Raw genomic sequence first — 10694 nt, 5'->3', positions numbered from 1 at the left:
CTTGAGACTTACTAAGCATAAAAAAATGCTTACCCCGTTGCTTTGGCTCTCTGTTTTATAGATTTTGCTCGTTAGCGATCGGATTCGGGATCATTAAAGTCAAAGTCATCTACACTATCAAAGCCTCCATTTTGGGTATAATTTTGGTTGAACTTTGAAATGGCATGTATAGGACTACCCTATTGTAGAAGGTCATGTACCTTTCGGTTTTATGTAAGCTTGGATAGCCATGCGAAAATGGCTTATATACGTTGTTAGTATGATTCTATAATCGTTTGTATGATGATCATTATGGGGTATCGAATGGTTTTGAAAAGATTAGCCATTGGAATGGTTAATCATGATCACACTTGTGCTATGTATGCAAAAAGGGCCAATTGAATCGTGGAAATCATGAAATAGGTAAAGGTTACCTTGAAAACAGATGCTGGCAGCAGCAGTGGTGTGGATTTGAAAAATCACCAAAATTTGTAGGAATGGTATTAAATAGTGAATAAGTTATGTAAATTAACCTTGATGAGTCTACTTTCATATGGAAGAAACGAAACAGTCATAGGAGTTACATGTTAAGAGATATTAAAGTTATTGTGAGACAGGGCCAGAACGGTTTCTGGGTCCCCTGTCGCGACTTTAAAAATTTGCTATAAATTATCCAGAAAGAATTAGAAGTCATGCCTTATATGTGCAGATTCCATTTTGAGTCTAGTTTCATTAGAAACAAACTTCACCAGTATTAAATCCCTTTACAGAGAGATATTCAAGTTGTAACGCTCGAAGGTCAGAGCAGTTGATCCCTGTAACATGGGTGACTTTAACTAATAAACTGTACCAATTGGCCCGACCAAAAATTCTAGAAATAAATCCATGGAAGGATATATGAGTCTAAATTAAGGGAAAATTTACGGAATCAGTTTCCGAGTTTTAAAACTCGAGATATGATTTTTAAGGCGACAGTGATGCAGTTTTCCAGCCTGTCTGGAAATGCCAATTGGTCGGTGCTTTAAGAGGATTTAGCTCGTTAACCCCTCGCGTCCGACACCGGCGATGGTCTCGGGTTCGGGGTGTTACATGGTGTGTGAAAATGCCTCAAATATCTTATTGTATAGAATATGAAATGTGGATGTATGACTTGGTATGAGATTGAACCGAAAGGTCCGAGGAATTATAGTATAGTTTCGATATGGATGGAGTACCTAGCCTCGTTTATCGTTTCATGTTGTGATAATTTTATTAATGGTTGGCTGATGAATGCTTATGACTTACTGAGTTATAAACTCACTCGGTGTTTTCTTGTCACCCATTTTAGGTCTCTTGGACTCGTATCGTTTGCGTGCTCGGAACCGTCGTTGAAGTCATCACACCGGCTGGAAATCTTTTGGTATTGTCTTCGTAGTTGAACTAGGAGAACATTTGGCATGTATAGGCTATTTTGTTTTGTTGAATTGTGGGTTGTAAACTTTAAGCCATGCGAAAATGGCCTATGTGGTCGGTTGAGTGTGATTCTAAAACCTATGGTCACGAGCCTTAGAAACCTTAATTTTGATAAGGTGGCCATAGTTGCATTACGTATGATGAAATAGTTGGCCATGGAAGAATTATGAAATAGTCATTGTTTGCTTTAGTAACAGATGCTGCCAGCAGCAGCGAGGTGAGATGGAAAAATCACTAAAAATAGTATAAGTAGAATTAAATAGTGAATAAATTATGAAATTGAACCTTGATGAATCTATTTTCATATGGATGAAACGAAACGACCATATGAGCCGTATTTTAAGAGATATTCGAGATTTCGTGAGACGGGGCCAGAAGGGTTTCTGGGTCCCCTGTCGCGACTTTGAAAATTTACTATAAATTATCCAGAAAGAATTAGAAGTCATTCCTTATATGTGAAGATTTCATTTTTAGTCTAGTTTCATTAGAAACAAACATCACCAGTATTAAATCCCTGTACAGAGAGATATTCAAGTTGTAACGCGCAAAGGTCAGCGTAGTTGACCCCTGTAACATGGGTGACTTTAACTAATAAACTGTACCAATTGGCCCGACCAAAAATTCTAGAAATAAATTCATGGATGGATATATGAGTCTAAATTCAGGGAAAATTTACAGAATCAGTTTCCGAGTTTTGAAACTCGAGATATGATTTTTAAGGCGACAGTGACGCAGTTTTCCAGCCTGTCCGGAAATGCCAAATTGGTCGGTACTTTAAGAGGATTTGTCTCGTTAACCCCTCGTGTCCGACACCGGCGATGGTCTCGGGTTCGGGGTGTTACATTATGCCTCGAGACAGTTAAAGTTGCATGAAAAGAATTACCCGACGCATGATTTAGAGTTAGCAGCTATTTTGTTTGCATTGAAGATTTGGCGTCATTATCTATTCGGTGAGAAACGTCATGTTTATTCAGATCACAAGAGTTTGAAATATCTGATGACTTAGAAATATTTGAATTTGAGACAACGGAGATGGTTAGAATTGCTAAAAGATTATGATCTAGTGATTGATTATCATCCGGGAAAAGCAAATGTTGTTGCAGATGCATGGAAACACGGAAATTTACGCATTTTTACATACCCTTTTTAACTTAAAATCATACAGTTTCGATAAAATTCTTGTCGAAAAATAATTAATTTTTATAAAATAATTAAAGTGCACTTAAAATATGAACATGTTGAATTTTAGTTAATTTTATAATGATTTTTTATGAATTTTGGTTATTTTTGACAGATTTGCACAAAGGGCGAAAAATGACTCGGCAAGCACTGCTAGAAGCACAAAACTGATAAGCAATTTGAAGTATCGAGGCGAACTAAATTTCAGCCTAAGACGGTCCAAAATTATATGTATTAATTCATAATATAATTAATTTTAATTTATATCCAATTTAATTTCGGTTAATAAATTATTATTAATTAATTATGAAAAAGTGGTCTAGTTGAATCGAACTGAACCAAGTGAACCAAACCACCCGAGAAATGGACAGCCCAAAACCGTCCCAACAGGTCACCCAAATCAGCTTATTAGAAAATTATTTAAGCTTGCAAAGAGGCCCTGGAAGACTTGTTCAAGTGGCATTCAAACCCTTCCACAATTGGTGGTTTTTTAGATATGCCCCAAGCCAAATTTAGCAAAGTTGAAACCATCAACCTTGCCACATGTGTGGCCGGCCAAGGGATGGATCTTTGGCTGCTATTTTTAGCTAATTTTAGCAGCCATCTTCAACTATAAAAACCCCCATTGGCTGATCATTCAACACACCTCAATTCATTCATATCTTTTCTCTCTTCTCTCCACTTTCTCTCTTCTTTGCCATTCTAAATTCTCTTGCTCACTATTCTCCCCTTGGAAAAGGGGTGTTCATCAACCATTTTGGAGCAACATTGAAGTGTTCGTAGCAGCTTTGATCAACAGGGATGACATAAAACAAAGAACGGAGCAAACTAGTCAAGCCACGAAGAAACACCGAATATGATTCTTATTCCCTATCTTTTTAAGTTTTTGTTGTTGTTATGATGAACATATCTATAAAAATTTATGTTGTTGGAATGGTTAATTTAGTCAATTTAGCTTGAATTTAATTCGTGTTAGGTTGATTGCATTTCGTCTTCTTAAATTGTTAAAAATTGTGTTTATGTTGTTACAGGCCTCGGTAAGATGCTTGATTAAGTAAAATCATGACTAAGTTATTCTTGCATTACAATTGTTAGGTAACTAATGAATTAATTATTTAAACGGATTGAAATTGTAATTAATAGGCATAGTACTTAATCAGTGCCTGTTTAACCATCTAAGGTAGCTGAGGGTTAAATTAGCAACGATATCTGATGATACATTTGCCTTGCATAACTTGCAAGATTATTGTGATTAAACTGTTTCAAGGTAAGGATACTTTGTTACCTTACATAGTCTTTTATGTGCTCATTAAATGGAGTTAATTGTTTGAATTGACAGAGGGATATGTTTAAGAGATTATTTTGATTTAATAAGTATGTATGTGCTATAACATATTTGCCTATTAAGATTTGTTTAATCGATTGAATTGACATAGAGATATGTCCAAGAGATGAATGAATTTTTGTAGGTGAGTATGTTCATAAGTTAGAAAATTACCGAGTTGCCGTGAATTTATTCGTAACAATATAAACATGAGTTTAATAATTCTAAGATAAGAAATGTAATTAATCTAACACAATTATGTGGTCTTGATTAAAATTGTATTTTGAAATCGTGTAGTTGAGATTTATTTATTTAGTTTACTTGGTTTCAAATCTTAGATCTTAATCACCCTCTTCAAACAAAATAATCTTTTCACCAAAGTGTTTTAAATAACATTCATAAATAATTCTTTTCACAGTCCCTGTGGGTACGATAACTCGACATTTACTTGTCACTTTATTACTTGTTACGATTGTGTACACTTGCACATTTCCGTCGTTCTAATGCATTAAGCCGAAAATCATTGTATGCTCTACGTGCAATGAATACTCAATTGGTTCTATCTGATGACAGATCGATTGCAGCTGAGTTGAAAACGAGACCGTTGTTTTAACAGCAAATTTGTGAAGCTCAAAAATTTGAAAATGAAATGTTAACTAAAAGAGTTCAATGCGATTTAATCCAGATTCAAAGATTCAAGTTGATTCCAATGATTTTTTAAGATTCAAAGGCAGAATATGTGTTCCGAGAAATTCAGAGTTTATTTAGATGATTTTCAACGAAGCACATAGTAGTGGTTTATCTGTTCATCCGGGAAGCACGAAAATGTATAACGATTTGAAAGAGCTCTATTGGTGGCATGGAATGAAATGGGATATCTCAGAGTTCGTTTCTACATGTTTGATTTGTTAGTAATTTAAAACTAAGCATCAGGTACCGTTTGGTTTATAGCAGCCGATTATGATTCCCGAGTGGAAATGGGATAGAGTAACCATGGATTTTGTGCAGGATTGCCCCTATCTCTGAGTAAGAAAGATGCAATTTGGGTTGTTGTTAACCGGTTCAAAAAATTAGCTCATTTCATTCCTATACGAACAGGTTATTCGCTTCGTGAGCTTGCTGAGTTGTACATCTCTGAGGTTGTGAGATTACACGGAGTACTTGTTTCTATTGTTTCGGATAGAGATCCGAGGTTCACATCGAGGTTTTGGAAGAAACTGGAAGATGCACTAGGTACAAAGCTACATTTTAGTACCACGTTTCACGTGCAACCAGATAGTCAATTTGAGCGAGTTTTTCAGATACTCGAAGATATGTTGAGATGTTGCATTCTTGAGTTCAAAGGTACGTGGGAAAAATATTTGCCATTGATTGAGTTTGCGTATAACAATAGTTTTCAATAGAGTATTAAAATGACACTGTACGAAGCTCTATACGGTTGTAAATTTCTAACACCATTGTATTGGATTGAACTAAACGAGAATAAGATTCACGAGGTCGATTTGATTAGAGAAACAGAAGAGAGAGTGAAAATGATCCGCGATAGTTTGAAAGAAGCGTCAGATCATCAGAAATCATACGTAGACTTGAAAAGAAAGATATTGAGTTTCAGATCGGGGATAGAGTGTTTTTTAAAGTAACTCCATGGAAAAAAAATACTTCAATTCGATTGTAAAGGCAAATCGAGCCCAAGATTTACCGGGCCGTATGAGATTATCGAGCGAGTTGGACCAGTTGCTTATCGACTAGCATTGCCGTCTAAGTTAGAAAATATTCACAATGTATTTCATGTATCGATGCTTCGATGATACACATCCGATCCCTCACATATTATTTCTCTGATAGAAGTTAAGATTCAACCAGATTTATCATACTTTGAAGAACCGATCCAAATTCTAGCTCGTGAGATCAAAGATCTGAGAAATAAAAGAATAGCATTACTAAAAGTGTTATGGCATCGACACGGGGTAGAAGAAGCTACGTGGAAAACCAAGGATGTTATGACAAAACAATATCCAAACCTATTCACTGGTAAGATTTTTGGGGACGAAAGAGTTATAACAGCCCGATTTTAGTTAAATAGGAACAGTGGTTTTGAGATCACAAATTCGAGGTCAAAAAATTATTTTAATACTATTTTTGGTGTTAACAGCATGTGAATATGTATGTGTGAAAATTTCGTGAGTTAATTTTATTGTTTAATAGCTCAATTTGAGAAAAAAAACTTAATTGCGTGAAATGCAAAAGTTGCATTCCACTTGTTAAAAGTGCTTAATTGTCATGGCTTATTAAATGAAAGCTCCTTATGTTGATATTAGACCATGGATAGTGGGAATGGACATAAATGGACAATTATTAAGGTGATTAAATGGATTAATAGCAAGGTTAAATTTGTAAATTGGTTATTAAAGTATATTAAATAAAACCAAAATAAAAATTATGTGTTATCATCAACATCTAGCCAAAAATACAAGGAAGAAAAGAAGCTAAATTAGGTTTTAAGGTTTCGGCATTTGCAAGCTTGATTTGGTAAGTGTTTTAGCTCTGTTTTTATGATTTCTACGTTTTTGTGAAAATTGCTTTGAGTACTAGCTAGCCCGTACCCTAATTTCTAAAATTGTTGATGATTTTGTGAAATGCCATTGATGAATTCATGCGTTCTATGATGTTTGATGATGAATTATGAAAGCTTGGTGCTTGATATACATGTTTTGTAAAGTGTTTTGAGTAAAAAAACATATTAGGAATTAAATTGTGAAAAGTGTAAATTGAGGGTTGAATTGTGAAATAAGTGAAAAATATGGGCTGCTAGGGACCTATAGAGAATTTTTGCTAAGCATGGGCTTTGTTAAAATATATTTTTTTGTGCTAAGCATCAACTAATTTTGTCATTTTTACGTCCGAGGTAAGTTCGTACGTGATAAACATTGTTACAATTATGTTTTTAATGCTTTAATAATGCATACATTTTATAAATGCGACTACGAATGCGTATGACGACAAATCGACTATGTTTGGAACTTAGTGTACATTTCGAGATAGCTTCAGCTATATACAGCACTTAGTGTGCGAATTGAAATAGCTTCGGCTTTATGTGCTCTAAGTGTGCGATACCAAAATAGCTTCGCATTAATGTGATGGCACTAAGTGTGCGATATCGTTATAGCTTCAACTAAACATTTATGCACTAAGTGTGCGAGTTCTTAAAGCATAGATAGATTTTCGAACGATTTAACATATTGAACAAAGAGGTGAGAATGAAATAAATAAATAATAGGGAAAGTACAGGTACGTACGATACCTACGTAGTACTTGATACTATGTGAAGGAAGCTTGATGAATTTGTATATACATGATAAATGGTCATGGATTAGAATTGAATGGTGATATGAGAACTACTAAATGTTTATTAATTGATTATTTTTATATTATAAACTGTAGAGTATTTTTTGTACGAACTTACTAAGCTATGAAGCTTAATGTGTGTTATTTGGCTTACTTTTTTATATTATAAACTGTGTAACCTCCCTTAGATTTCACACAGTTTGGCACACGGGCGTGTCCTTGGCTGTATGGTGCAAGTTAGTATGTATGCCCTATTTTCACATGGCTTGTGACACGAGCGTGTCTGGTAGCCGTCTGAGGCACACAGGCTGTTCACACGGGCATGTGACCATGAAAATTTTGAAAATGTTATAAGTTTCTCAAAGTTTGTGAATGCTATCGGTTTAGTCCCGAACCACTTTTAAGCTTGTTTAAAGGTCTCAGAAAGCCTTATAAGGGACAATGTGAACGATTTGATTGTATGTTGATTATGAATTTTATATGTATGAATTATGTTGTGATTGATCAGTAATGCCTTGTAACCCTATTCTGACTATGAATACGGGTTAGGGGTGTTACATCAGTCGTGTGAAGGACACGGTAGTAAGACATGGGTGTGTGCCCAGGTTGTGTGAAGTCTGCACTTAATTTTTGGAATTAATTTGCCACACGGCCTAAGCACTCGGGCGTGTGTCTTGGCCGTGTGACCCTAGTTCTATTTATGACGTCATAAATAGACAGTTACACGGGCTATGGACACGGGCGTGTCCCAAGCCACACAGGTGTGTGTGACCACACGGGCGTGTGTGACCATACGGGCGTGTGTGACCACACGGGCGTGTGACCCTGTTTCATGAAAATTTTCTTAGTTTTCCCAAAGTTTTCTAAAGTTCTCGGTTTAGTCCCGAACTATACCCAATGTATGATTTTGGCCTCATAGGCCCATATAAGGGACAATTTGCATATGTATGAATTGATTTTTTTGGAACCAATTTTTTATGGCTCGGTTTTGTATGTTGCTTGTGATTAAGTTCGATAATGCTTCATATCATGTCCTGGCATCGGGCACGGGTAAGGGCTGTTACAAAAAAAAGTTATAATTTTGTCACTGAAATATTCAAAAGCTTTTATTTAAGTAATCGAACTATTAAAGTGGATGTTATATAGCTTTCTCTATCTACATTACTTGCACCAATCAATAGCTCCCTTTCACATTCTCTTCTACAATTCAATCTCTTTTTTTTATGAAACAACTTTAGACATCACAAATTTGCGAATCAAAATTAAAATAGTTTTTTCTTTGATCTTCAACACTGACTGTTAGATCGACTTGGATCTAAGGTATGTTCTTCTACTCATCGATGATTACTGATCGACAGTATCGATAATCCAATTGTTACTTGGAGCTCGCAGGTGAAACTTTTTTTTTTTAAATCAACAGCCCAGTTACTTAAATAAAAAACTTTTAAATAGTTTGGCGACTTAAATGAAAACTTTTGAATAGGTTATTGACCAAATTGTAACTTTTTGTAGTTAAGTGATCAAAACAAAAATTTATCCGTAATTTACTGACTAATGATATAATTTACTTTTTTTTTATAATTTGGACAATTTTAACATGACAAAAGAATTAGTTAAAATGACGTCTTGAGTTACACTATCTCAAATTTGATCCATAGTCATCTTTATATATATTATATAAGCTTTATTATAAAAAATTTTGGTTAAAATATGGAGTTAGTTCTTATAAAAATTTGAGATTTTATCAAATTCTAAAAATTGGGTTAGTGAAACCAAGAGTGCTCACATTCTGTTTTTGAATTAAAGTTGTGAAAATTTTGTCAAGTGAGCTAATTCGGTTTAGTAGATAGGTGTTGGGTTGTGTGTGTGAGGTTTTGGGTTGAATCCTATCCCTTAGATTTTTATTATTTTTGTCTTAACCCCTATCCTTGAAAGCCTGGTTTAAAAATCATTTTCGCTCAATTGATGATAAGAATGAGCTTGCTAGTTTAATGTAAGGCTTCAATTTACCCTTTGGTCTTATGTTCGAATCCTTGTGCATGCAAATAAGAATATTTTTGCTCATTTCCTGCTTTTGTCATCTATGTGTTAGAGATTGTGTTAAATTCGAACTCTAGAAAATCTAAAAAGTAGTCAGAAAATCAGCTTAGATAGAATTCCTTTTGTTTAAATTTTATTTTTATTTTATTTTATTTCTAAGATAATCTTACCAAATATTTCTCTCTCCCACTTTTCCTCTTGGCCATTCCACTTTGCCCATTTCTCTCGCATGTCAGATTTATGTTCCCTTTGCTTTCTTCCTCTCATTTGATACAGTATTGAATAAAAAAAGAGAAAAAATTACCTTTTGTCATAATTCTATGATTTTCTTTCAAAGATTTCCTCGTTTTTTTTTTTGTTATGTAGCTTTTGATTGTTCATTGACACTTTTATTTTGTAGTGTTCTTTGCGAGTTTGAGGAAGTTCGATAAGGTTTTGTTTTGTTGTGTCATATCATTATTGAGATTAAGAAGTAAATTTTTAGTTTAATTGTTTGGTATTTTTAGGAGGAGATCCAGATGCAAACGATTTTTCATTGGGAAACTAAGGATTTTGGACCTGCCGCTACTCTGTAGGGCACTGGATTTCTCACTGGTGGGATTGCTTTAGAAATCAGTAAGGTGTGTTGCGGAAAACGTACTATCGACATCACAATGCCATGTGAACAACAGTTTGGGCTACTTGGGTCGTGTGGGGTACACGAGCGTGATCAGTTGGGCCGTGTAGGCAACACAGTCATAAGGAGCCATTTTCTAGAAATTCCTCTTAGGGTCGTATTTATCTATGATGCTTATTTAGCGACTTCATAGGGTCCAAATTGTAACACCCCTAACCCGTATCTATCACTAGAATAGCGTTACGATGCATTACCAATTAATCACAACATAAATCATACATTTGTGTAATCATAACTAAAATCCATTCATTTCAATTATTTGGTCCCTTATAAGGTCCTACGAGACCTTACAACATGCTTAGAAGTGGTTTGGGACTAAACTGATAACATATGCAAACTTTGAGAAACTTATAAAATTTTCTAACATTTAAGGGTCACACACCTTTGTGAACAGACCGTGTGCCTCACATGGCTACCAGAGACACCCGTGTCATAGGCCGTGTGAAAACAGGGCATACATACTGACTTGCACTACACGGGCAAGGACACGCCCGTATGCTAGACAGTGTGAAATCTAAGGGGGTTACTGACTTGGGTCACATGGCTGACCACAAGTCCATATGCTAGCCCGTGTGAAATCTAATGGGGTTACTAACTTGGGTCACACGGCTGACCACATGTCCATGTGCCAGCCCGTGTGCCACACACGACCAATAGACACGCTCGTGTGCCACACACGGCCAGTAGACACGCCCGTGT

This window comes from Gossypium arboreum, chromosome 8 (assembly GCF_025698485.1).
Source record: "Gossypium arboreum isolate Shixiya-1 chromosome 8, ASM2569848v2, whole genome shotgun sequence".
NCBI lineage: Eukaryota > Viridiplantae > Streptophyta > Magnoliopsida > Malvales > Malvaceae > Gossypium > Gossypium arboreum.
Note: the sequence above shows the minus strand (reverse complement) of the source record.